Source organism: Gallus gallus, chromosome 3 (genome assembly GCF_016699485.2).
Source record: "Gallus gallus isolate bGalGal1 chromosome 3, bGalGal1.mat.broiler.GRCg7b, whole genome shotgun sequence".
Classification (NCBI taxonomy): domain Eukaryota; kingdom Metazoa; phylum Chordata; class Aves; order Galliformes; family Phasianidae; genus Gallus; species Gallus gallus.
The window spans coordinates 52,357,874-52,384,117 of NC_052534.1; the positions used below are offsets into that span (position 1 = coordinate 52,357,874).

General features: G+C 42.6%; 1 protein-coding gene and 1 long non-coding RNA gene across 15 annotated transcripts in view; one reads left to right on the plus strand and one right to left on the minus strand.

Annotated features, from left to right (window-relative positions):
• Positions 1-26,244, plus strand: part of HIVEP2 (HIVEP zinc finger 2) — a 126,604-nt gene that overhangs the window by 25,344 nt on the left and 75,016 nt on the right. For 5 of the 14 annotated variants that reach the window (XM_004935681.5, XM_015284201.4, XM_015284198.4 and 2 more), the window contains exon 2: positions 4,404-4,509. The exons of 2 other annotated variants lie outside the window; for them this stretch is intronic. The gene's annotated coding sequence lies outside the window, so the exon portion shown is untranslated. Of the gene's footprint in view, positions 1-4,403; positions 4,510-11,218; positions 19,723-26,244 lie in introns of all 14 variants that reach the window. 7 more of the 14 variants (XM_046939725.1, XM_046939732.1, XM_046939731.1 and 4 more) reach the window with 2 other exon arrangements.
• LOC121110497 lies at positions 22,754-26,083 on the minus strand. Its single transcript, XR_005858933.2, has 2 exons — positions 25,978-26,083; positions 22,754-24,206 (listed from the first exon to the last, which is right to left on the minus strand). It is a non-coding gene; the product is annotated as an uncharacterized LOC121110497 (long non-coding RNA).

A 26,244-nucleotide genomic window follows, 5' to 3' on the forward strand; every position in this document is an offset into this window, starting at 1 on the left:
TTGCTGCTTCACTACACTTGTTCTGCGCAGAGAAGAGACCTTCAGTGAATGTGGATATCAGCCTGGTACATTTTACAGGCAACGGAATCATCCATGTTTTCTGTTGCCCAGTAAAGTACAGACATGCTGTGGTGTCTGTAGTGTAGCTTTGGATGTCACAAGAGAACTAAGATAGGAGTTTTCTCACCTTTATTGACATAATGCTTAACTTCTGACACAGGCAGATGCCGGGAAAGTAAGACTTGGGACTGTAATTCCTTTCTCAATTCCTTCCATTTTTTTGTGAGGAAAGGAGAAGAAAGATTTATTTCTTCAAGCAAGATAATGTGTTAACAGATCATAAGTTACTTTTTAATTTTCATTTTAAAATATGTTTTTCTGAAAGGCTATTCATAGGTATGTACTTCTTTTGTAATTAGAAGCTATAGTTTTTTTTTCAAGAATTTATAATAAATTACATATATCTGGAGAATTCGTGAGGCTTACTACTTAGATCTGATTGTAGTAAACAATTTGGTGCCTGTACCTAGCCAATCTAACCATGTTGGTTTAGGTATTTTGTCCATTTTATGAGTTCTCATTCATTTTTCAAGTCAGCAAACAGTATTTATTGGAAGTGGAGAAAGTATTGCTGAAACCTTGCTAAGTCCAAAAGCACAGCAATGCCTTATAGGCATATTCTAAACACCCATGTCTGTAAGTTATCTTCATCTTTGTTGGTGTGAATATGCAGCGTGTGTTAATGTGAACATTTACGGTGCAAAAGATTACATATTTTCTTCTTCAGTGTCATACTTTATTATAAGAAAATAATACTTCGGGGTGAAAGAGTAACCAATCTGTAGTTCATTATGTGTGAGTATAGTTTTAGGATTGCTTTCTGACCAGTAGACTCAGTTTTGAGAAGCAATTGCATGCTAATGTGAGAGTGAGCTGACAGCAAACAATATATTTCAGCTTCCATTAATTTTTTCTAACTGTGCCTAATGTTTGCATTTCATTAAAAGTAGGAACATACTGCGCATGAAAATGAAGGTCTTAATTGATGGCACTGGGGATTACTGTCTAGCCTAGTAAATATACAGTTTGGACAAGAACTATGTGTACTTTCTTACAATTCTCTCTTTATGTAGAAACTGTATTGATTTGTGTCTTTAGTCCCCAATCCATCCCCTACCAAGATTTTAAGGGCTGGCTCTCCAGTGTATTGCTGTCTGCACCAGCTATTTCCATCATAGTCAGAGCCATGTACTTAAATATCTCTTATATAATTTACATTTTCAGATTTCACAAAGGCTTCTAGGCTTCTAATTCACCCAGAAAGGCTTTGCCTTTGCTTTAAAGAGGTTCTTGTAGGACTTGCAAGTTCTGTCAAAGTGTATTTTCAGAACTTTGGTATTCTAGTCTTAGCAAAGGAAAGACGTTGGAAAGTCTCTACTCAAAAGAATCTTTGTGAAAGGTCTTGAAAGTTGTCACATTCATAAGTAGTTCGGCCTCCTCTTAACAGCTGCTCCCCAGTGCCTTCTGCTCTAGAAGAAGTGCTTTTCATTTTGAAGAGTTCTGGCATTCTCCCGTGTGGTCCCCAAGATCCCTCCATCTCAACTGTGAGCAAAAAGGTGATACGTGTTGAATGTGCCTTGTGGACTTCAGAATCTAGACCGTGGCCTTACCCTTGCTGAATAAGAGGGTTAAGAACCTGTGAAGGAATCTCAGCAAAAGGGTCCAGAGACAATTAAACAGAGGACTCCAAACTTAGTCCATGCAGGACCTCAGACAGTATGGCTTTTGAATGCTACCAATCTGTAGCAGGCAAAACCTTAGTTTTGAACTAATTCATTAGACATGCATTTCATTTGGTTCCTTGTGTTATGATTTATTTGTGTTCAAGGTGTAGCTACTTTGTGATCATTCTTTTCTATTCACGTGGTGATTTAGGGCTTTTGTTTCCAAACACTCATTTTCCAAGATTACAGTTAGCAGACAACAACAACAAAATGTTTAAATAAATTATTCACCTGGAAAATTCCGGTAGTTTTTTAAAACGTAAATGAGGTGATGTAAGTTACGTGATTAAGTGCAATCATTAGGGAAAGACTGATTAAATTACTCCAAATAAATCTCCAAAAGAATGAGTTGTGTGATGCTGTATTTTGCTGTATTTTCCTGTTGAAGACAGCTAGCCATTTTCAGCAGCATCCTTTTATGGTAAAGGTGCTACAGATAATTTCTTTGGGAGGGAAGGCTTTTTTTTTTTTTTTTTTTTTCTTCCCCCCAAGCCTTTAATGAACGTGAAATGGAATTGGGAAGTAAAATTTAAGCAGGTCAATGGAAGGATTCTAACACTGAAAAACGTCTATTTTAAGGAATCTCCTTTATAATGATCTGAATGTGAAGAGTTGGTGGTTATCTACTCCTTAAAAGTTTTAAGTGTACTTTTAAAGCTGTCCACCAAATCCAGATAATGCTTTCTATTTCTTTTATACTCATGTCTTTCTGGTAGCGCAGATATGTACTCGAATTCTAGCACTAATATTCATAGCAGTTCATGCTAATAACAGAGAGTCCTCTGTGTCTGCTTTCTAGCAGAATTCCCCAGGCAGACTTGTTCTGAAGCCCATATTGGTTAGGGCAGAAGTGCTGTGAGTTGTGCTGGGTGTTAGGCTGTATTGGAAGAGCTCACAGGCAGTCGGTGCTGTTCAAACCACGTTCCCGTCTGTCCGTGCCAGGATGTATATTCTTCACCTGCTGTCCTTCAGCCAGTGACTGCACTTGTTTTCAGCAGCCCCCAGCTGAATTCACATAGGTCTGTAAGCTACAGAAAGCCTGGAGTGGGGCCTTGTGGAGCACCTATGAGTACACCTAAATATACTTTCTCTTCTTGTGGCTGCTTCTGTTTGCCAACTTATGTTTGCCTGCTCAGAAGCAGTGTAAATAGGAGATATGACGTATTACCATTGTGCCATTGGAAGTATACCCTTTGCAAGTATATATATTTTTTTCTTGTTTTCGACCATGGAGTTCGCTCTTCTGACCTTAAGTTTGTTATTAAATACCAAATGCAGAGTGTAGGAGACACTGACTTGCTTAGTTGGCAGAAAACGCAGAAGTATTTGGTGCTGGAGTGCTGTGTGATGTTGTGGCTGGCCAATGAAGCGTAATAAATGCAAGAGCCAAGCCACTTTGGAGGTATGAAGAGTCAGAGAAGCATTAGAGTAATTTAAAAAATGTAAACTGTGGGTAAAATCTAACAACATCATTTCTCTAAAGTTCTTTGTTATTTACCAGACTTCCCTCCTGAAAACCTCCTACCCTAGAATGAGATGCAGTTTGCAGAGCAGGAGGAAGATTGGTTTCTGTCTGGGGACACTCGGTTTAAAAAGACAGAACTCCGACTTTATCTCTGATGCGACTCGAGACCACTGTGGTTGTGTCTGTATGAGTGTGCTCTGGGTGTATTTTTGGGTATCCTGTAAGTCATTTTATTCACACTTTCAAAATGAGGGGACCCCAGTTAATCTGCCTTATATATCAAAGCTGGTTTTATAGCTTTACATATATTGCACTGTAGGGCTAGTCAATAAAATTTAAAAATGAATTTCTTAATTCTTGCCCTCATTTCACTCAAGGAGATACATGGTCCAAGCAATTTTTCATTTATTTAGTGCTGCAGATTTTAAGATTTCCTGAACCAACTTGTTTCCATCAGTTATGGTTTTGCCATTAGTTTTAGTAGGAAAAAGCTTTCCTAGCTTTTAAGCTGGAAAGTTGGTTTGTTTTTTCGCCATCTACCTTTTCAGAGGAAACAGTGGTGCCAGTACAATCTCATTGTCCGTATCTGCATTTATCAAAATATTGAACAACAGGCCCACCTATCAAGTGATTTTACATAATTAAATTATTACAAATAACATGACTGTAGTCACCGATAGGAAAGTAATTCTTTTTAAGATCCTTTGATGTCAAGAAAATAGTTCATGCAGGAGCTCCAATGCTGCACCTTTTAAGCTGGAGATTTTCAATTAGAAAAAGGAAAAAAAAAAGGTTGAGCCCAGCTGCTAATGCACTGGTGAAAGGTGAAAGGTATTACCTGCTTGTTGAACACCTGGCAAATGGAAAAGCTGTCCACCAGACAGTTACACTTTATGCATTGACAATGAAAATTTGTTGTCACTACCTTGATTGCCTTCATAGCGTGCCTGAAATCTGTCCTGTAGCAGTGGCCAGAACAGTTTGGAGACAGCAGGGATATTTTCCTTGCCACTGTGAGTAGAAGAATGACTTCTGTGAGCCTGAGAGGAACATGGGTGCTGCTAACTCTATGTCAAAGCACGTACATGCGTTAGTAAAGCTTGAAGTAAACCTCTGAGTACGATGAACAATATCTGGATGTGTTATGTTTTCAGGTGGGACCCTCTCCTGATATGTGACCTACAGCAAGCTACCCTGAATCGTATGATGACAATGTTATCGCTGCCACATCTCTGGAAACCAGTTACTCATAAATATATGGTATGTGAACTTCTGCATCTTACATTAAGCACTGCTAGTTGGAGCAGCACAGTAACAATAATATGAAGGTGCTAAAAGCTATTGAAGTAAATGTTAAGCCACATGTATAATAAATTACCGTCAGCCATTCCAGCAGATGTTTATCTGCTAGGCCTGGTCCATATGCAGAATGGTGAACTGTTTTAACTGCAAATACAATCTTGAAAATGCATTCATTTACAGATGTTGTTAGAAACCTACCGATGTTTTTTTTGGATGGAGTTATACCGGTATAACCATGATGTGCAGATATGCAGCCTGCTATTCTCCTCCTCGAGCAGGAAGCGGTGGTGGTATTGGCATGAAGGGTTCTGTGCCTTAACTGTATCGTTGCATTTAAAGCACTACTATTTTTGTGTTTAGGAAAGGCCTTTAATTGCTTTTCTCCTTCATTCCATTTTCAGTTTCTGGTCAATCTAAATTAGATTAATTTCACACACAGTGACTCCCTAAAGAAGTGCAAATTAACTCAATTTTACCAAATTCAGCCAGATGATGGCAGTTATTCCCTTGCTGTTTAGCTGTACATTATACAGTCTTTGAATAAGATTTCTATAGGAATTAAATCCATATATTGAATCTTTTTTCCTTAGCCTGTAAGACTAAGACCCTCACCTTGTGAAAGGAGGTTATTTAATTTCTAGCCTGCGAGGCAAAACTAGCCTGCTACCTGGCATGTCTTTCTTTCTTACTCTTCTGATTCAGGGACTGTAAAACCACAAGCAAACTGGCTTTATGAGAACTGCTACATGATTGCTTTGTATTCTGGAGTAGTTTTGTAGCATACCACGTAACCATTAGCATGGAGCATCTTCTGATTTATGGTTCCAGTCCAGCTCCCACTGAAGCTGGTAGGAAAATGTTTCTTCATGCTGATGGGAGTTGAATTGCACCGCATGTGCCATCTGAGACTTTTAAGTAATGTTCCCCGTGGGAAATTTTTTTTTTACTGATAGCCACTTTTTTGAGATCGAGTGTTAAAGATATAAGCATAGAACAAAATTACAAGGAAAGGATTGTTGAAATAACATAGGAAAGGGCTCAGTGGAAGTCCGTGTGCAGATTCAAGAGTTGTAAATGGGTGAGGAGAGATGACTGTTTGCCACAAAAGCGTTTATCTGGATTCTGTGTGCTGCATTTTTACATATAATTTGGGGGATGTTTGTCAGATGTGTGGCTGATTTACTGTTAATGTCAGTGATGTAAGAGACAGAAAGTACAACAGAAGTCTTACAGGGAGTAGGGAGAGGAAATTCATGCTTCATTAAACAATTTGATGTATTTTGGGAGAGCCATTCACAACTCAGATAATTTCTGAATGTTCCGATTAATGAAGAAGTGACCAGATCTGGCTCACTCTGGTTCTGCTTGAAGGGAACATCCTGGAGATTAGGTGGGAGAGCATTGACCCTGCTTACACTGAAAGGGCTGCTAGTGTGTCTGTGTGGCCACCCATGCATGCCGAGTACAATTAACACCATAGTTTACAGATTTTTTTCTACACGTTTGTTCTGACATCTCCTGTATCAGCCATATCTAAGAACCTTTTCAAGATGAGCACAGGAATAATGATTTCTGTTGCTCTTGTTTCTTCTGAGTTGATTTATTTTTTAGCACTCAAAATTGCCAGTGGATATATATAGATTTTGTAAATAAGTCATTTTGGTGTTTGTGGGCATGTTTGTAAAGTAAAACTGGTTTGAAGAAATAGAGTTTTGCATTCTGTATGGGCAGAGGTCTGGAGAGGAGCTGGTAGGCCAACTAGACTAGCTTCCTTTTGCCACCTTTTCCAAAGGTACCTTTTCCAAAGTAGAATGGTTGTGTTTTGGTTGATATTTTCATGATTTTTTTAGGTGGAAGGTGGCATATCACTGGAAGAAGGGCCCTCTGAGGGGAAGGCTGATGGGGAGGTGTGGTTGCTAAAGTGGTGACAGCTTGCAGATCTGTGTGTTTGCTGGGGACGGAGAGGAAGCAGACACCTCTCTGCTCTGCTTCTGATGAGCTGAGAACAAGGTGTGCTGTGTCTCGCACCTCAAGAGAACTTATTATATGAGGTAATTACCTCTACCCAAATCAAAATGAAATTTCATTTGTTGAATGTAGGAATCAGAATGAAGGGTTTTTTTTGTTTTGTTTTTCCTTTTGTGTGTTTTGGTTTTCATCTTTGGCTAATTCTCATACAGCGTTGCAACAGGAAACTAATCTTCAGGAGCACAGCCCGTAAAAGATAGGCCTTCTGAGGGACTGGACTCTGCTTATTGCAGAGACCTTCCAAGACAGGTACATTGTAAAAGATTACAGACCTTCACAGGAAATTAAATTGGATGTGATGTAGTAAAAGAGTGAGAAAATGGAAAGGACATATGTAGCACATTTATGATGATTAAGTGGTAAGAAAATGAAAACATACGATGCAGTGAAGTGTATGTAATTTAGATATTGATACACACTTTCTAGTATTTTAAATAATCTGCCCCTCCTCTTCCCTTTGCTCTCTCTGTGTCATTATCTCAGTGTGGAAAATCATTAGCATCTTGTAAAATCATGTTGATTTGGGGCATATTAGGTTATAAAGTGTTCCAAAACAAGTCTCAGTAGTAATGTGGAGTGCTCTCCATTGCATCATCCAGAGGAAGGTGTGTGGGGAGCCAAACTGGGAGTGCTGGGCAAGAGCTGCAATCTTGGCTGGTGGCTCACCACGTGGTGATATGGTGCTGGTGGGACAAAACTCCCAGTCTGTCTCCTCCTCAGTGTCAGCTCAATAGCGTGGGTGAGCTGGGCTCATTCCTGTCCAGGTGCCTGTGGGCAGAGCACAGGTTTCCCTATCAGGGAATTCTTTCAAAGGGGACAGTAATAACTTCCAACATTTTAATAACTTTTCTTATAAGATCTGGTTACCTGAAATTGGAAAGGATAAGCAGAACTCTGAGAGATTTAACTTTATTAAACATCATAAATCCTTTCCCTTTTGACCCTAATCAGTCCCCAGAGTCTTTTTAATGCTCTTGACATTGCACCGGCCTTTCATCATTGCACAATATACGTTTTCCTGTTACAAGGAAACCGGTGGTGAGAGCCCCACTTAAACCAGAGGTGAAGGCAGCAGCAGTAGGTTGGGCAGAAACTCACTGCCAGCAAAGAGAAGGAGGGAGCTGCACTTTGGCAGTACTCCTCAGCATGTTCCTTCCATCTGTGGAGAGGAGTGGAGGGGACCCGAGGGTGCCGGAGAAACCTCTCCCTGCAGTTTGTGAGAGCACTACAGACAACACAACAGTGCTTTTGTGCCTTGTGCTGGCACGGGGGCTAAACCTGCCTCAGAAAGCCTCCTTATGATTAGGCACTGCCCCACGTCCCCGGGGGTAGCAAGCAGCAGGAAGCACTCGCTGCAGGCCGGCCAGCTCAGCCCCAGGAGCTGTGGACAAGAAAGAGGTGGCTTATGGCACCGGGATGTGGGGACTGCCGGGCGGAGGTATGGTGAATGGGGCCCTTCTTCGCTGGGAAGGAGCCTTACCAGGTGGTCGAGGGATGAGGAATGAGAAACAAAGGCCTTCTTCATAAAGCAGCTACCTGGGTTTCTGCCTTCCTGTCCAAGGCGCGCACAAATCCTCCGGAAAGCGAAGGGGGAATTCCCGGGCTGGTAGTCTGTCCTTCCTTGTGCTGTCCAGGAATTCATGTGATGGGGAAGGCATCCAAAGAATCTGTCCCTATGTGTAGGGAAGCTAAGTTCCCTCTTTTTCTTCCCTATGTGCGAGTCAGCAAGTTTCTTCTGCAAATGCCTTAATTTTAAGCTTAATGCTATGCAAATATTTGGCTTTGGAGGTAAAAGCCTCAGGCTGGCTTCAGCTCACGGACTGGCTTCCAGCTGTTTCTACAGGTACTGATCCAATGTTTATATACACAAATTGCTATTTATTTATTTATTGTGGTAACCTTTTAAAAGAAACTTGGATATTTGCCTAGCCTGTTTTTGCTTCATACTTGAAAATTGATGTATTTGCAATGTGCGTACAGCCATTTTCAGAAGCTTTGGCAAAACCCTCAGATCTGCTGAAGATAATCGTGGTAGGCTGAATCCTTAGATAGCACAGAGTTGTTCTGACTGATTTTTCCCGTAAAGAAGTGCCCAACACTTTGCTTACCCCTGGAAGCCCACCAACCTTGACTAGGAAACAAAGGTGTAGGAAGAGCTGGCACCTGCTGCAGGAGCTTTGTGCTGTAATTTGGTTGTCTGGACAAGCAGTCACGGGGCAAGAGAACATTCAGAATGAGTGTCAAGAGTGCTAGCAATACATACGTTAACTAGGTTTCCAAAATCTACTAAAATGCTACCTTGATGTAGAGCACAGTGTTCTATCCACATGTATTTCACTTTCTCCAGCTCTCGTCTCAGCTCCTGCTTGCCTGCAATCAGCCTCTTATTAAAAGGGGAAAGTCCATCGCCTTGTGGACCTTCTGCAATGTGCTCAGCGTGTGAGCTATTGACTTCATAAAGACAAGAATAGCTATCTCAAATGTGTTTCATTTGCATGTGGCAAGATAGAAAAAGCAAACTCTGTGTGAAGACGAGCAGATGAGAAAGACACTGAATGCCTTAAATGCTAAGGGAGTTAATGCTATGCAGTGATTTTTGCTTCTGTTATAGGAAGTGTAAGAACAGTACGCTTCCTAGCGTACATCACCATCTAAACTGCAAAGATTTCAGTTCCATGGCAACACGAGGAGCCCCATGGTGCTTAAGGTGTACGTATTAATGCATTCAGAGTTAGGGGCTGTTACTGAGATGGTAAGAATAAAACATTCGGAATATCTCCCATTTACTTATTGAAGGCTTTGTTTATAGAAAATCATCCACCCCCTCCCCCCCCCCCCCCCCGTATTGTCTCCAGTCCTTTCTATGTGTGTTTTTTTCTCAGACAAAAAGCAAATGAAGCGATTGTTAACTGGTGGTATTTTTTCCATAAGACTGTTCAGTGCAGCAGCACTTGAAAGTTGCAAGAAAATGCTGTTGATTTTTGGTACTGTTGTGTATCTCTGGAGAGGAGGACTTGGTAGCAGGGGGGGATTATTTCTTCCCCAAGATGTACTGCTTTATAGACCAGAGTGAAGCAGTATTTGGGGTTTTTTTAATCATTGTTTTCCTTATTCTTTTTGATCAGCCCTCTTTCTGCCTTTCTTTACATCGACATCCAGTTTCTCCAGTCTGAGGAGCAGGAAATACGACTGAGCTCTGTTTCCTGGCATCCAAAGAAATATACAAGTGCAAGGAAACAGAGTATTTTGTTTCTGCCAGTTGCTTGGGTTTGCAATGTGTCCCCAGTAATGCACCTGGACAGAGCCTGAGTCCCCCTCTAGAGCAAGTGGGTGAGGGGCCAGGGAAGAACCCAGGCGAGCAGCAGGGCTAAGCTGGCACAGGAAGACTGACAGAAATGGGCAAGTTGAACTGGTTTTACAGCTGTTTTGCATTGCTGAAACAGGCAAAGCAGCCAGAGTTATCGGTGGGTCTGGCCTGTAGATTTCGTCAAGATTTCTCTGTGTGACTGCAGAGAGAGCACAGCGCTGCATTTGGAGGCTGGTTGGCTGTTTCCTGTTGCTGTGCCAGGAGGAATAAATTCATCTCTCTGTTATCTCTATCTGTATCTCTTTCTTTCTTTCTTTTTTTTTTTTTTTTTCATTTGCTCACAACAGGAATTTTTTTTATTAAAAATAAGGCTGTCATTCACTGAAGGGGGAGGTTTTGCCTTCAGGAGTGCAGCACAACCCAAGTAAATCCTTTCTGAGGACATAAGGAGGAATGAAATGATTAAGTGACACTGCACTGGCACTCTGCAGAGGGCCGATTTCCACCCTTGGGCAGCAGAACCACAAAGCAAGGAGGTGTTGCATGTACACAGCATCTTCTAGGAGAGCTCAGCACTGGGAGCCCCGGCCATGTGCTGATGTTGCTTGTCCTTGTAGTTCTTGCTTAAAAAAAACCCACACAGGTGGAGCTCACTGACTATGTGGCTGTACAATTAATGCATGCTTGTCAAATGACATGGGGCCTCAAATGAAGAGCATTGTTCATTCATGGGCATCTGTGCGTCAGTGTCCAACCCAGTGCAGCCTCTGGGTAGGCCAGATGCTTTGGGGAGCACCTCAGTCAGTGTGGCAGGAAGGATGGAGAGAAAGCACTGAGAAACTTCAAAGAAAGAAAAAAGGGAGGAGAGAAATCAAGGGCAGGAAGAGAGATGAGTGAGGAAACAGCAAAGGCGAAAGGGCCAGCGGAGAACAACAGGGGGCTGGGAAGAACACAGGGCAGGAAGGAGAGAATGCTTTGGTGTGCTTGAGAAAAAAGTCATTTTCAGATGAAACGCAGACAAAAAGGAGCAAGAAAATTACAGAATGTGAAGTGGGAGAGGATATCAGAGTTGCAAAGGAGGAGGATTCAAACTGATACAAACAGAAAATATGTATAACGTGTATGGATTGATTTGATGTGTTGGCCCAGCCAATTTTAAGTAGCGACTGGTAAGTCTGTAGCAGGAAAGGGCTGTGCCATTCTTCATGAGGAAGCTTTGGGCTGGTAGGGAGCAGCAGGGCCATGTGGGGAGACTGCTGCAGGTCCCATGGCTGGAGCTGGAAGCGTATCACTCCATCTGCAATGTTTGCTTCTTTCTGTCTCTCTCTGCAGGGCCTGGACTGCTGCCATCTCCCTCCTTGGAGAGCAGGGTAGTGGAGCACCTGCCACCAAGGAGAAAAACTGCCTATCTTGCCTTCAAAGGCTGGTGGCCAGAAAGATGTGTCTGGTTGTCTTCTCGTTTACCTGAGCTGCTGTTAGGCAGGCAGGTATAAGGTCTCTGTCTATATCCCTCTTGTGCAAGCTATCTAGGCTACCAGAAATAAACAGCTGAATGGAAATTTTACTTCTGGCTGTGAAAAGTGGCTTTTGAATGAAGTCTACTTCAAATAACAAATGCCTTCTTTCCTCCTCCTCCTCTCCACCTACTTTGTTCCTAACCATTAACTTTTCATGTCACTTGAGCTAAGTTCAGTGTCAGACTCACCAGATCCTACTGAAAAACACATCTCTCTTTTGTGGCAAGCTGAAGAAGATGAGAGGCTTGTGGTGTTTTTCCTTCTCAATCTTTGCTCCTCTGGGAAAAGCAGCTAAGGCTGTGTGAAGCTGCCTCCTTCCCACTCTGCTCAAAAATGCCTCTCCATCAACTGCTTTGAAGCTTCTCTTAAGGAGGCTCGGCCTGGCCTGCTCAGTGCCATCATCTGCCAGGGGAGGTTTTCTCAGCTTGTGGTGGCTTCCATCGTGGTAGAAGGCTGCAGAAGATTGCTGTGGAATAAGTCATCATCACCACTAGCTATGCCATTTGAAAATCATTACTTAAGCATGAAAGAGAAGAAAAAGATGAAACATTAGGAGATTTAAACCCTACCCAAAGCTCCAAATAATTTCTGCCATTTCTGCTTTCTGTTTCCTAATCATAGGCTGCTTCTGCCATGAGAGGAAATGGCAGTCACTGGACAGTGGTGCTTGAAATATTCTGCGGCGTGCACTAATACTTATGGTAAAGATGGATGTATTTATGGGAAACAAATGGAGATCTGAGCTTTCCTGGGGACCTTAATGGTATTATCTGTTATAACTTACGTGCTAATACTTGCTTATTTTGATCGGTGCTGAAAAACAGGATCAGAAAATAGAATGTGGACTTTGGGTGCTGTCACACAATGATGAGTCAGCTGAAATTGAAGCCAGTTCAAGGTTTAAGTATGATCGTTGATGTTCTTGAAAAACAAAATCTCTCAACCAGTCAGCAGCTGAGTTTACTTCTCAGCTGTTAGACAAAAGCCACCCTTTGCAGGGATGCTGTGTGACAGAAGGAACTCTTTCCTTTTCCCTCACCTTGGCCATTAGTCCAACAGTTAGGAATCAGATTTAACCCTTGGTGTTCGTTGCAGGCTTTGTGAGTCTTTTCCAGCATTGAAAAAAGTATTTTTGATAGACACACTAGTTTGTTGATTTGTTTGCAATCAGTTTTCCCGGAGGTTGCTGTAATGTGGGAGGAACTGAGTTCTTTGGGTGCAAACGTTCACTGCTGACTCTTCTTAGTCATTAGATGTTTTTCACATTAAGGTGCTTTTACTTTTATGGGAAAATGTCAAGCATCTTCTGATAGTAGGCATTCAAATTGACAGAAGCCATTGGCTGGGGCCAATGCAGCATCACGCCAGCACAGACCTCGAGGGGCCTGCAGAGCCCTGTTCCCACCCATGCACCCCTGCTTTACCTCCTGAACCAGCCCTAGGTCCGACATCCTGGTACCGACCTACATCCATGCTGATGTGCCACCAAACTGAAAGATGTCACTGTTCTTTTCCAAAAAGAACGTGTCTTTTTATACAGTTCCCCTGCCATCTCTTTTTATTTTCTAACTGCAGCTCTTTTAAGGCTCCCTGCCTTTGCAGTTCTTGCCTTTGTTTAGATTATTTTTGGAAACTGGGGAACAAGAGGAGGGATGAAGTTCAGGGGGCTGACTGTACTAGGAGGCCGAAACTCTTTCTGTCTGTGTGCTCTTCCCTCTTCTTTCTTCTCTCCATGGCAGGGCAGGTTCCAGGGCACGCCATGGCCTCATGCACAAAACGTGGCTGGCACATGTGCCGACCCCCCCTTCCTTCCTGGAACCACCATCATTGCTCTTCTGCTTTCCTGGGTCAGCTGGGCAAAAGGTTTGAGAGCTGTGAGTTTTGAGAGCTGTGGAATACTGGGGAGCACTTGCACCTTAAGGTAAATTGTATGCAGAGAGGAATGTGTTTCCTTTATTATTTTTCAGTGAGGCAGCCCCACAAAGGTTGTTGGCCTTTTCTTTAAGTATTGTCGTGTTTTTACATCAGGAGTGTCACACACTGGCTGCCAAGCTTGGCAAGAAAATCTACATTCTCTGGAAGCCTGAGGAACAGCAGCTGAAGCCCGAAGGCGGCTTTCTCTGCATAGGTTTTTTAAGATAGTTAGCGCTTGGGAAGTCATTGGCTGTGAGATAGGTCAGGCTGTCCTCTTGATAGCTGAGACAGTACTCAGGTAATTGAGATACTTGTGATTGCCCATGGAAATTTGCTGATGTTTATAATACTGTCAGGCGCTAAAGTCACTCCCTAACATTGGTTGTGGGATCTTATAGTGGATCAATATCTAAGCACAATGTGGGAATTTTCCTCACATACGTATTTTTTTTTTTCTGTGGTTATGAAGATGCCTAAATAGCAGTATGCTGCAGTAAATGTTAAACATTAAAAACTGGTTCTGTGTGTACTGATAAGAGTAAATCACTAGAGAAGGAAGTAACCTGAGTTTGGCTGGTGAAGCTGATGCATCTATGGTGGAAATCAAAGTGGGGGATGATCACAGTCCTAATTCTGTCTTTGGAGAATAGATTTGAGTCAACAAGAAGAGAGAATGAATATGACTTTTCCCTGAATTAAAAAGGGAGGGTAGATGATTCTGTACAAGAAGCTGCACAACTGATGCAAAAAGTGAGCCATATGTAGGGAGAGGGTAATCAACAGAACATGAAATACTCTTTGAAAATACATTGAAATTGAGTGTTGTTTGTTGTTGTTGTTGTTGTTGTTTTTAAACTGCTGTGCTGTAGCAGAGATCAGTTAATTCTGTGATTCTGTGAATGGTTGTGCAAAGTGGTCGCTTAGAGGAACCATAGAATCATAGAATGGCCTGAGTTAAAAAGGACCACAGTGATCATCGAGTTTCAACCTCTCTGCTACAGGCAGGGTTGCCAAGCACTAGACCAGGCTGCCCAGAGCCACATCCAGCCTGCCCTTGAATGCCTCCAGGGATGGGGCATCCATAATCTCTTTGGGCAACCTGTTCCAGGGTGTCACCATTCTCTGAGTTAAAAACTTGATCCTAATATATAACCTAAATCTCCTGTTTCAGTTTAAAACCATTCCCCCTTATCCTATCTCTATCCACCTTCTCCTATCCCCCCTTGTCCTATCACTAACCATCCTTCTCCTGGCATTCCATGGTGGAGCATGGACGCCCTGTCGGCAGGAATTTATTGTCACCCACCCCAGTGCTCATGGCTGGCGCTCAGTGAGGTCTTCTGGGGCTAATTATTTATTTAATGAGGAGTGGTCACAGTGGCACTATGAGAAGGGCAGCCCCGCAGCAGGAGGTGTCTTGGAGGTAATCCCACTGCTCACAGATAGGCTTCTTGTGCATACTATAAATAAATAAAGTAATGAATAACTGTATGTTGGCATTTTTGTTTAAGCTTATTAACAGTGGCTAATAGTATTGAAAGTGCTTTGGGTACTACCATGCTTTGTAGTTCTCTAATTTCTTGAAGAAGTAGTTGAAAGGCTTGAGCAGCAAGTTAAGAAATCAGGTTGCTGCTGACTGAACTTTTGAACTTTTCCTAACAAAAGGGTAGGTCCGCGAGAGAAGAGTCAAATTTATGTGTGTGTACACATGAGCAGTCCAGATGATTTCACTCCAAAGAGAGAAATCTTCCTCTTTTTAGGCTAAATAGGCATGACAATGCTGCTCCTTAGTTCCACGTGTTTCAAAGGTAACAGTGAGTGCTGGTGATTCAAGGGAGCCTCAGGAAGAAAGGAATTTGAGCGTAACTTAAGAGATAAAAGCTATTGTTTGACACGAGATATTTGGAGCGTCTCTACAAGATTTTAGATTGTGTGTTGGTTCAGGAAAGAAGAGAAAGCAAAGCAATGAAATCCTGTGGTTATGCTTTTATCAATACATTTGATTTTTTGGAAGAATGCATTCTGGGTCTGATCCTCATCTTCTTTCCCAATTACTGATTAATAAGAAATAAAGTCTTGCAGAGAAAAGCTTTCATGCTTTTAAATTTCATGGTCTGTAGCGAAGGACAAAATGAAGAAAAGAAGAAGGACAAAATGTTTTGAAAAACATGAGAAATGGGCAGTTTTGATGTACCAGGCACAGCTCAGGCTGGGCTCAGTCAGTGCTGCACTGCATTCACTGACTGCCAACTGGGCCCATTCCCCTTCAGCCCGGTGAGGTGGCATCCTGTGCATGCAGTGTCAGGATGTTCCCTGCCTCCCCCTGCCCTTCCTGCAATATTTTAATTTCACTATTCCAGCCGAGCAGAAGCTGTCAGCAGCAGCATCTGGAGCAGCCTTGTCCTCGAGTGAGTGGCTCTTCTCTCTGCTTCAGGGCAGACAGCGGCATTGGCAAGGCTGGAGCAACAGGACTTGGATTTTGGGAAGTTTTAAGCTGGTTTATGCCTGTGTTTTAATTGTAACATTTGACTGTATTGAATATAGGAACTGTTCTCAGCAGGTCTTTGTATGCGTGAGGCTGTTTGAGCTGGAATCCTGTGTTACATTGCTGTAGGTGGATGCTGCGATGAGGGTGGTAAAGGAGAGCATCTTCCCTCTGCTGCCTTTCCCCGCTCCCCGCTTTCTGTAATCCCCAGTCAGTCTGTGCCTTCCCTGGCCAGACAGAATTACAGTAGGTATACACTCGGAATCGGGTTTTTATTGTCAGCACCTGTGAGCAATCAAAGCTTGTTTGTGCAAATTCAAAATGAAACTTCAATCTGAAATGGGTGTGATTTCAGAACAGCTTGTTTGCAGCCATTGTTACTCTTTGCCAAGAAATATAAGGCTTTACAGTAACTCCTAGGTATTGCTCTAGTTACTGTGCACTAGAATAAACCCATCATGTTTCATGTCTGACTTTATTTGGTCCCTTAAAGCCTAGTGGCATACATATGATGCGAGCAGACTCATGAGACTACTGCAGCTGTATTATTTTTCATTACCGTGTTCTAAAAATTCATGTTAAGAATTTTGGTGAAGAATGGATCATTGACATATTTTTAGTTAATATCTTGGAATAGGGAAGTACACCATCCTCAACTTACAGTCACTCAGCTGTGAACGAGCTAGATACGGAGTGGACCCAGAGTGAATACAGAGAAATGAAAAATCCTCAGATCACTTAGTTGCAGCTGCAGATGAGATTTTTGCCATCAGGTGATAGTTCCAGAATCCAGGTTCCCGGTGTGTAAGAAGAACATCCTTACTCTGATGGTTTGATTTGCTTTAAAACTTTGACATAAGAACTGTTGTTTACCGCTAGTAGTGCTACCAACTGGAACCAGGGTAGACTGTTACACAGGTAGTAGTAAGTTGACATTTAACTATAAGTATACTTATTTCCAAAGATAAAAATGTAGGCTTTTATGCTTAATATCTGAAATAAACTCACTTCCCTCCACCAATTATTACTTACCTGAGATTTCATCAGAGGTGTTTGCATGCACAGGGAGATGTCCGATTCATACTTTCATATGGAAAAAATAAGTAATTATGTAGCCTCAGCAGACTCTATTTCTATGGTGTTTTAATTTCACTTTTCAATTATAATCAGTATTACCTGTTTTGTCACTGCTAGCATGAGAAGAAAAGCCCTAAGAAACTGATGTGCAGGCAAAAGGAGAATAGCATAACTATTTTTATGTTCCTTACATCAGTGTCCCGGTTTGTCTAATGTTGTATGGCACAGTGACTCCAGTGCTCCACACTGTTCTGTCCTCAGTGAGCCAAACATCTATTCCAAGATTGCTGTCTGCTTCACAAGTTGTAGAAACTTTCGAAAAAGAATTTGCTAATTTGGGGTGCTCATTCATTGTCTGCTTGGAAAGCTGATTGTCTCTATGTTTTCAGCAAACAATATTCTTACACTATCCTTACAATGTCCTTACAATAATATGTATTCCTAATGGAATTCTTTTGGTCAGCAAGGGAGAATTCATCTGCTTAGGACTTCAGATGCTTCAATTCAGAAAACCATCAGGAAGCACTGCTGCACCAGGGCACCTCTTCATTCATTTATGCTTATTTAGCTGGGTAATGACAGTTACCATTGTGATTCCCCTTCTGTTCTGTACCTTTCTTCATTTTTATTTCCTTGCATTGAAAAGCACTACAGTGTTACTACTGGGAACATCCAGCACTGTTCCTGCCAGTCCCTTATTTTTCCATATGCCCTTTCACCTCAGAGAGAGCGCCATCACTGCCCATCCGTCATGTCTCCCATTCATACCTATTCTGTACAAGGTTTGCTGGGTTTCTTTTTGTTTCAGGAACACGGGCTTTTGCAAAGCCTGTTGGCTTCAGAAGCACTTGCACAACTTGTACTACGTCTACTATATCAGAACCGACAGAACTGGCAGCTCTTTTAAAAAACAAAAACAAACAAACAAAAAAAGCCCCAAAACAGGTAAACCTGCAAAAAAAAAAAATTAAAAAAAACCCTCTTCCAAATGGAGTAATATGCCTGTTATAGAGAAACAAAGGCTTTTGACTCTTCCTTGTTCAGACAGCCCCTTGGAGGTATGGATTGCTTCCCCTTAATGAGTATTGACCGGGTCTGGGAGACACAGCACCGGGATCTTCCAGATGGGTGCCTGCTGGGGTTAACCCCTTCTGCATGTCAGCAGGAGACTGAACTTCCAAGCACTGGGTTCCCAGCCATTTGAAGGCTGCTGGGCTGCATGCGCTGAGGCTCTGCAGGTTACGGTGTGCCTGTGGTGTGTGATGGAACAGGCGGGAAGTGCTGGGCTGGGGCACCCCGGGACACCACTGGATGTGTCTGCTCAGGGCTGTTAAATTAGGCCACGTGCACACATATATATGCGTGAGGGAAAAGTGGGGGCCTTGCAAAGCACTTGGGCTAAAAATAATGTCCGGTGTTGTTTTTACGTAATAATGCTATCACAGATGAAGAAAGTGAGGGAGGAGTTTGTAGCCTGGGACATTTCTTCTTTCCTTTGCTTTGCAGGGTAAACGCTAAAGATCCTGGAGTGTTTGTTTGGCTAAGTAATGCTTTCCAGAAGTATGTCAATGAAGTAGTCATTGAAGTCATAGAATACCTTCCTATATTTAGCATTTAAATATGCAGTAGAAAGCCATTAACTTTTAAACTCCTAAGAACCGTAAGCATTCCTGCAAAGGAACTCAGATGTTCAAGTGAGCCAATTAAGGATACGGATTTTACTACTGCCAGAATAGTGCAGTAAGTGTTGTGCCATCAGTGGTTGGGGTAAGCTCAGTTACATCCTGCTGAGTGTGGTTGCTGTGAGGGCACGTGCAGTATCCTCAAACTGTTGAAGGGGCAGGATTGCTGTGGGGTTATCACTTGGTTAGTTAATTTGGAGGACCGTGCTTTTCCCTAGAGATTGATACTAAAAAATCCAGTTATGCAGACCCGTACAATAGTTTATGTGAGAAAGGAATCTCTGGGCATCTTCTTTCCAGCCCCTGCTCACAGCAGGTGCGTGGTTTTGCATGTTGTCGTTATCTCACCTGCATGTGATCGTGATGATTTATGCAAGAAAGATTAATTAATCAGAACTTTTTTTGTGTGTGCATGTGTAGACAAGAGGCAAGTGCCAAAGAGGGGTACAAACTGAGTCCAAAGTGTTTTACAGAGGTGGTGGAGATGGCATTGAAGTGCCACCAAAAATCCCACCCCACTTAACACGTATGAGTGCTCATACAGAAGGCAAACATCGCTCTGGGGTAGCACAAGGGACCTAATTGGAACATTTGTAACTTAATTTTAAATCGTTGTTGTCATTGTGGGTTAATATACTGAAGGAATCAGTAAATATGCTGAAGAAATTGGTAGGTAGTAAAAGCGAAGGCTATACAACAGTTTATAGCCAGTGGTTCTGTTTAGGCTTAATCCCCGTAATGCCGTGTTAAAATTTACAAAACAGCTTGTAATTGCAGGAGCTTATTTAAACCAGCTATTTGTGGTTATGTCTGCTGAGGAAACTTAAACTTCAGCGTTCCCCAGCCATCTAATAGCAGCAAATTGACTGCGGGTCTCTTGTAAGAATATCTAAATGTAGGCTGTTGAATAATCCCTTTGGGGGCCCTGTAACTATTTTTGTGCCTGGATATGCGTCATCAGTGGGTATTTTCTCTGGTGACTAGCTTACATCAGTAGGTCTCCTACCATACACTCTATCAGCAAGTGACTTATGATTGATGGGAGTCACGGCCGCGCTTGGGCATTTATCTGTGACCTCAAATAATGGACAACGGGAATCTCCACGCTGTTAAATCCCTTCGATGACGGGAGGTACGGGCTGCCCGTGCTGGGCGATGCAGGTACTGCCCTGGCACCGCTCGGGGCCGAGGCGGGGAGGGAGAAGCAGGGCTGCCGCGGTACTCCGGGGCTGGGTGGTGATGCTGCTCCAGGCTGGGGGCAGTGCTGCTCTGGGGGGCGACGCTGATCTGTGCTGGGGGTGAATCTGCTGCATCTCGCAGCCCCGCAGAGGGAAGCGCGGTGAAGCTGGGCTGCAGTGCTGGGAGCTGGGCTGCAGCGCGGCAGCGCGCTGAACGCAAACAGGTCCGGGGCTTCATCACGGGGCTGTCTCGCCTTAAATCTCAAGGTGTGGCGGACGATGCGGGTTTAAGGTTAAGTTGCACCTGCCCCAGTGACCTGCCGAGCACGTGGTCGTGGTTTGTTTCCTGCTGATAAATGCTTCACGTTGTGAAGAGGAAGAATGCAGACAGAAGTTACCTCCGTTTCTCCTTTCTCTCTGCTTCTCTGTTGAAATGTGACATGGGAAATGAGGCTGCGAGACAGGCGTGAGATCTCTGAGCGCTACCTGTGATGAATTCAGCGGCTTGAGCCAGTCCCAGAGTGAGGCGCTTTGCAATTTCTTCTTCTTTTTCTCCTGCAGTTTCCTAGTGCTTTCGTTACAGCTGCGATGGGAAATACAAGATCAGCTCTTTGTGAACTTTAGCTCCGAAGTCACTCCAGTCCTTCTCCTGGCAACCAGAGAATAAAACTGACAGATAGGGATGCTCTCAGTGTGATGGACGATTCAAAAGCCCCCAGTGTTGTTTATCACGTGGCATTGCTTGGCTGAGGGAGGATAGTGACTGGATCAGAATTCCTCCTCACCGTGTCTTCCTGTTGGCAGTTGGCCCTCTGCATAGCCTGTGCTTTCAGAGCCTCACGCTGCTCTCACGTGTTTTACTGCCTGCTATTGTTTCTCACCCAGGTGCACGTCTGTTGTGCAAGGCGTTGAGACCTAAAAACTTTCAGAGGGAAAAGGGGAACTGCGTTTTGACTTGTCTGTGTGTCATCTGCTCCCCACACGTTGCCCCAGCCACTGTAGTTAATGAATGAAACCAGGCTTCCTGTAGGAGCCACTTCATCGAGGGCTGTGCGTCTGTTGACACAGCACTTCTATAAAGCTGCCTTTAGAATCAATGTATGTTCTTCAGTATTGTGGATGCCCTCGCTCTGTGGGACGTATCTTATACGTACCTGACCATTCCTTCCAGGCAGATGCCTCTCCTACAGCATAGGCACTGGGTCTGAATCGAGTTTCCTTATCTTTCCTCTGACTGGTGAGCATTTGCTAAGAATTGCATTCAACAGAGAAGTTGTAGGAAGAGAAATGGCGTGTATGAAGCGACTTGGAAAATCAAGGGAGAGGAAGGAATGTAAAGGTTTTCATTGAACCATCATTTCATTTGCCTCTATTTTTTTTCCTGTCACTTCAGTAAGACTTTGTGATTCATGACAAACTGGTTATATAATTCAAAATCTGTAAAAGGTTAAGCACAACAAGCATGATGAATCTTGTCTCATTTGCATTGCAATTCATTGATTCTTCCTCAAGTACCATGCTTAGAAAATGTAAAGCTTTGTAACCAGCTGATGTTATAGATATTCTTTGCCACAGCTTTCTAGGAATCATTATAGACAGGAACACATTAGCATCTCTTGGCTAATACTGACCACATTTCTCCCATTTCTGTGAGGATTGTGTGTTAAGTTAGTGAAAATATTTTTGGGTAGCTTCCACTTACAGTGCTCGTGCAAAATCTTGGTATCACCAAATTTCAAGAAAGACCAATGACGCCGTCATCTGGAATTGTTCAGATCAGGTCGTAGCTTGCTAGGAAGAAGCATTCACAAGTTGCCCACCTGTTCCTGGTGCTGTGTGCTGGGCTGCTGGGTGAAGTCTACACTGATTGTTGTCTGGCAGTGTTCAGCAGTGACTCTCCACATGCTGTGATGGTGCATCATTGGGTACACACGGTGTCTGAGAATAATGGCCCTCAGGTGAGCTCATGCCAGGCGGGTGCCTAGGCTGTGCACCCACGCCCTGTTGACTTAGGTGACTCAATGCAGGCACGCAGCTCCGCTTGCACAGCACTAACCTGGGAGAGCCTTTGCTGGTTTGGAGGCCACCTTTCCAAGTATTGACATATTTTGGGGGCTAAAATGGAAACTGGGCCAGGTGCAGGGATATCAGAGGCTTTACCATGAGTGTTTCTGAATGCGTCAAAGTAAAAGATGAAATAAAGCTCACTTCTCTCCTGCCTAGTACATCTGTGACTGCATGCTCTTTTCCACTGCTAAGAAGTCTGATACATGGTGAGGGTCATACCAACAACCAATGAGTATTATTGTCATTTTGTATTGTTTGGACTCTTAGTGCCTAAATTCTCCTGGCAGTAAAGAGGTAGCCTGAGTAGAAAGAGCCACAAAACTAATGCAAAGCTGGCCTTGCTCATGACCCTCCCTTCTTACAGGAGGACTTTCATGAAGAGTGACTGCATGGAGCAGGCAGCGCTGCTTGGGTCTTACCAAATACGTTGCCCTTGGAGAAGAGTTGCTACAGCAAGATGACTGAACACAGTCAAAGTATTCTGAAATATGAGGCAAAGCAGTGATTTCACTGCTTCAGGGAACATAGTGTCTTTGGATTGTGTTAGTTGAAAATCGTCTTATAGTTGTAAATACTTGATCTCGCAAGATGGTCTTTCTATTTCCATAAACCCCATTAAAACAACTGAACCAGTTCTTAGATGCAAAGCAACTCCAGTTTTAGTCAACTTGTGTGGGGAGAAGCTTAGATGATAGTTTCTTCAGTTTATTTTGGGTTTTGTTTCATGATTTTTCAGGTGTTGTGGAGGAAACATGGATTAGCCATTGCTTCATTTTGATGTTAATTTGATTGCAGGGGAAAGGAAGGAGTCACTCCTAAACACTGGTGATGTTTGTAGTGAGTGGAGTAATGAAGAGCCAAGAGAAAGAAAAGCGATGCAGTGAAAGATTACACGGAAAATAATGCATAAAGAAAAGTTGGAAAAGTGAAAAAAGCGATTATTGGTATTTCATTTTTTTCCATTTAATCTTGATAAGGTCAATGAATAGCCTTCCATATGCGTATATATATAAACACACACATATATACACGTATATATTCTTTTTAGTGGTAAGTCTGTACAATACTGGAAATTAATGGGCTTAGATAATGCTGAAGTGCTTCCTGCATGCTCTGCGTGTGAGGGCCCTGGTACTGAAACCTCTGTCCATCTGTCCTTCTTCCTATAAGCAGCCAGCGACTTTCCTAAAACAGTCTGAGATCCAAGACCATGCTGTCAGGAACTTGACTGACTTCTAAATGTTGCTTGGAATATAATTAGTTTGGAAAGAATGCACACATTTATTTGAATGTGTCGGAGAAAGAATGAAGATGCTGCAAGTGATGTCTGTATGTGACAGAGGGGAAAGGCACCTACTTTATCTTGGTAGCCCGACAGCAACTCCTATAAATCATGGTGATGTCTTTTCTTTGTCTTCTGTTTTGTTTCCTATATATGCACAGCACTGTAATTCCTGTAGGAATTTTGCTTGTGGAAGTATTTCTCTCAAGTGCCACGAAGTGAACATTTTTCATGCAGGACCTTGCATTGCTCCATAAGCTGTGTGCTGCTGGTGACTCAGCCCAGCTGGAGCCAGACGCTGCTCCACAGATGCAAAGATGCACATGAATCCCAAAGTGGCAGCGGGTTAGGGACAGAGTTACTCCGGGTAAAGGGATTCTGTTCCCTTCCCGTCCAGGTTGAAATCTTCTCCAGGCAGACCCTGACCTGACCCTTCACAGGGAATTGTGGCTGACTTTGAAACAAGAGGTAAAAGAGGTGAGAAAGAAATACTCCACACTGACATCCTCTGGAGCCTTGATAAAGTCAGGACAGTGAAGGGGTACTTAAAAAATATCCTTATGAGGGATTTACTTGGTACTGCAAATCACTAATAACGGGAGTGCAGTACAAGGCCCTAATTCAGGATTGCTGAGGAGTTTGTCCAATGTCTGTAGTTTTGTATCTTGACTTTGTCTTTTGGCTGACTGGCTTTTAGCATTGAGTTTTCCAGAAACTTATTTGGCCTTTCTTCTTCTCAAGCCAGTTGCTACCCAATTGCAATTGCCAATTGCAAATTTTGACTAAAAAAATGAAATCCCTTTTCAGATAGTCACTTTGTTTCTACAAACTCATTCTATAGTGGATGGACTCCGCGAAGCCTTTCTTTTTCTGTACGTATTTATACTTCTAGTCAGTGAAGTGAATGCACATTTCTGAAGAGATTTTCTCTTGTATGCTCCTTTGTGACTGTGTTTGTTCAGGGATAGAGGAGACAGAAATGAGTCTGTGAGGTCCTGCCATCTGCTGTCCCTCCATTGGGAGGTCAAATGTCAGCCCACAGCATGAAACCCCTTGCTTCCTCCAGGGACTTCGATTTCCATATACAAAAGCCAGTCAGAAATCTGAAAGGTAGAAATCTGTAATTTGGGAATAAGAAAGAAATGGGGTTATGGCAACTGGGAGACACAAAGCTCATTAAGCCCCCTTTGACCAGTGTGCAGGGAGAAGGAGAAGTAACCAGTTTTGTTTAGTGTAACCAAATTGTGGAGCATCATGTTGAGTAAAGATCCTAGCAGATCTCCATTCCCCATAAAGCTCAGGTCATGCACTGATGAAATGTAGCTTTTCTTTCAGTTATGATGATAGGTTTTTTTTCACCCTCTTGATTCTTGACCAAGAGTTCTATTCTCTTTCCACTAGAAATTTGCTGCTCGTTATAGAGGGAGCAGGGCTACGAATCAGAAGATTGGTCACTCCTGGTAGTTTATCATTTTCTACCTTGATCGTTATTAGATTAGATATGGTGTTAAAAATTTCAAAGGCATGACCACCAAAAAGAGTATAGCAGTCTCAAAGAGGTGTAAAGGAATAAAAAGGTGCAAATGAACAAAAGAAGTATTAGCTCAAATACCAGGAAAAAGCTGTTATGATACAGGCCCGTTCTCCTGATGGAAACCAGCCGAGCTGATGAGTTCAGAAGTGACACGGGTGAAATATCGTAGAATATACCACCTAAATTTTTCTCATTTGGGTATGAGATGATCTAATAGACTTTGGCCATTTCCTTTATCATCTAATTTCTGTGATTCCACGATCACTTTTAAAAATGCCATTCTCTTGCCTGTCTCATTGCAAACCAGCATCTTGTTATTTTTTTTTTCTCCTTTCACCAAAAAAAGGGAGACATTTGCAGAAATACAACATGGTGTTATTTTGATGAGTCAAAACAAATTTTTCAAGGCCATATCTCACCATTGTTCTGTGGTAAAAGTCCCGTAGTACTCTATGGGAGACTTGCATTAAAATTGTATTGCTATGTACGCTCAGTATCTACTCTTCAGAGGCCTCAGTGATATCCATGCTCTACTCTCAGAGTTGCCTTTTTCCAGTCCTTTAAAGTTACACTTTGGCTTTACAGGAAATAATAATCATGCCTACCATACTGTAACTAAAGTATTCAGACACATGAATCTTTTTCTTGACTTCATATAAAAATGTCATTCGTAGCTTTATTTTGTTCTACTCTGACTATAATATAAACAAGAGTTTATTAAAGCATTAATTTTAAGCTGTGATTCTTGAGAATGCATGGTCTCACAAAAATAGTATTGAAACTGCAGGTCAAAACCATGCAACAGAAAAGTGAATAATGAGTCTGTTTTCATATGGATGTTTTTAAAAGTACAGCTTGTAGTTGAACTAGATGTACTGTTTCTTCCACTGCAGCCAGGAAGCCCTCATAGGTTTTTGACAGTGCCGCCAAAAAATTAATGCTTCAGCTGTTTAAATGGTATCAAAAGCTTGTTTGACAATTGTAATCTTTTCCAGGAATTTCCTTTCCCATTTCCCCCCCCTATAAAAATTGATAACAAGATGCCTGTATAGTAGAAATGGAAAGTCCAAGATATGTGACAAAGTATTGTGTGCTGCTTCCAGCTTTGCTGGACAAGGCACAGAATCTCCAGGGCTGGTAAGAAAATGCAGGCGCTCAGTTGTTTAAGTAGCATTTGTTCCCATGTTTAGCTGCTTGCCAAGGCAGTGCAGATATTTTAGTGTTTTCTAAGCCATTTTTGAGATTTTATGTAATGTGGCAACAAACAGCAGAGCTGTTGGAAATGGCTGGGTAGGAGCTCAGAGCAATAACCGAGAAAAGACAAGAATGAAGTAAGGAAGACAAGAAATCATCACCTGTGCCAACATCAGTTGGTACGGCAGCTCTGAAGGTAAGGAGATGAGCCTCAGCCTGGCTTCTCCCAAATTCCTGTTCTCTGCTTTACATGCAGCAAGGTGTGACAAAGCAAAGTGAGGCACAACTTGAACTTTTGTTCTGACGCATATCAGAAAGGCGCTGAAACACGGACTCAAAGGTCAGAACTGTTCCCTTTTCCCTAACGAATTCCCAAGGCAGCTGTTGATACTACTCAATCTTTTAAAGCTAATCTTTACCAGCTTTTG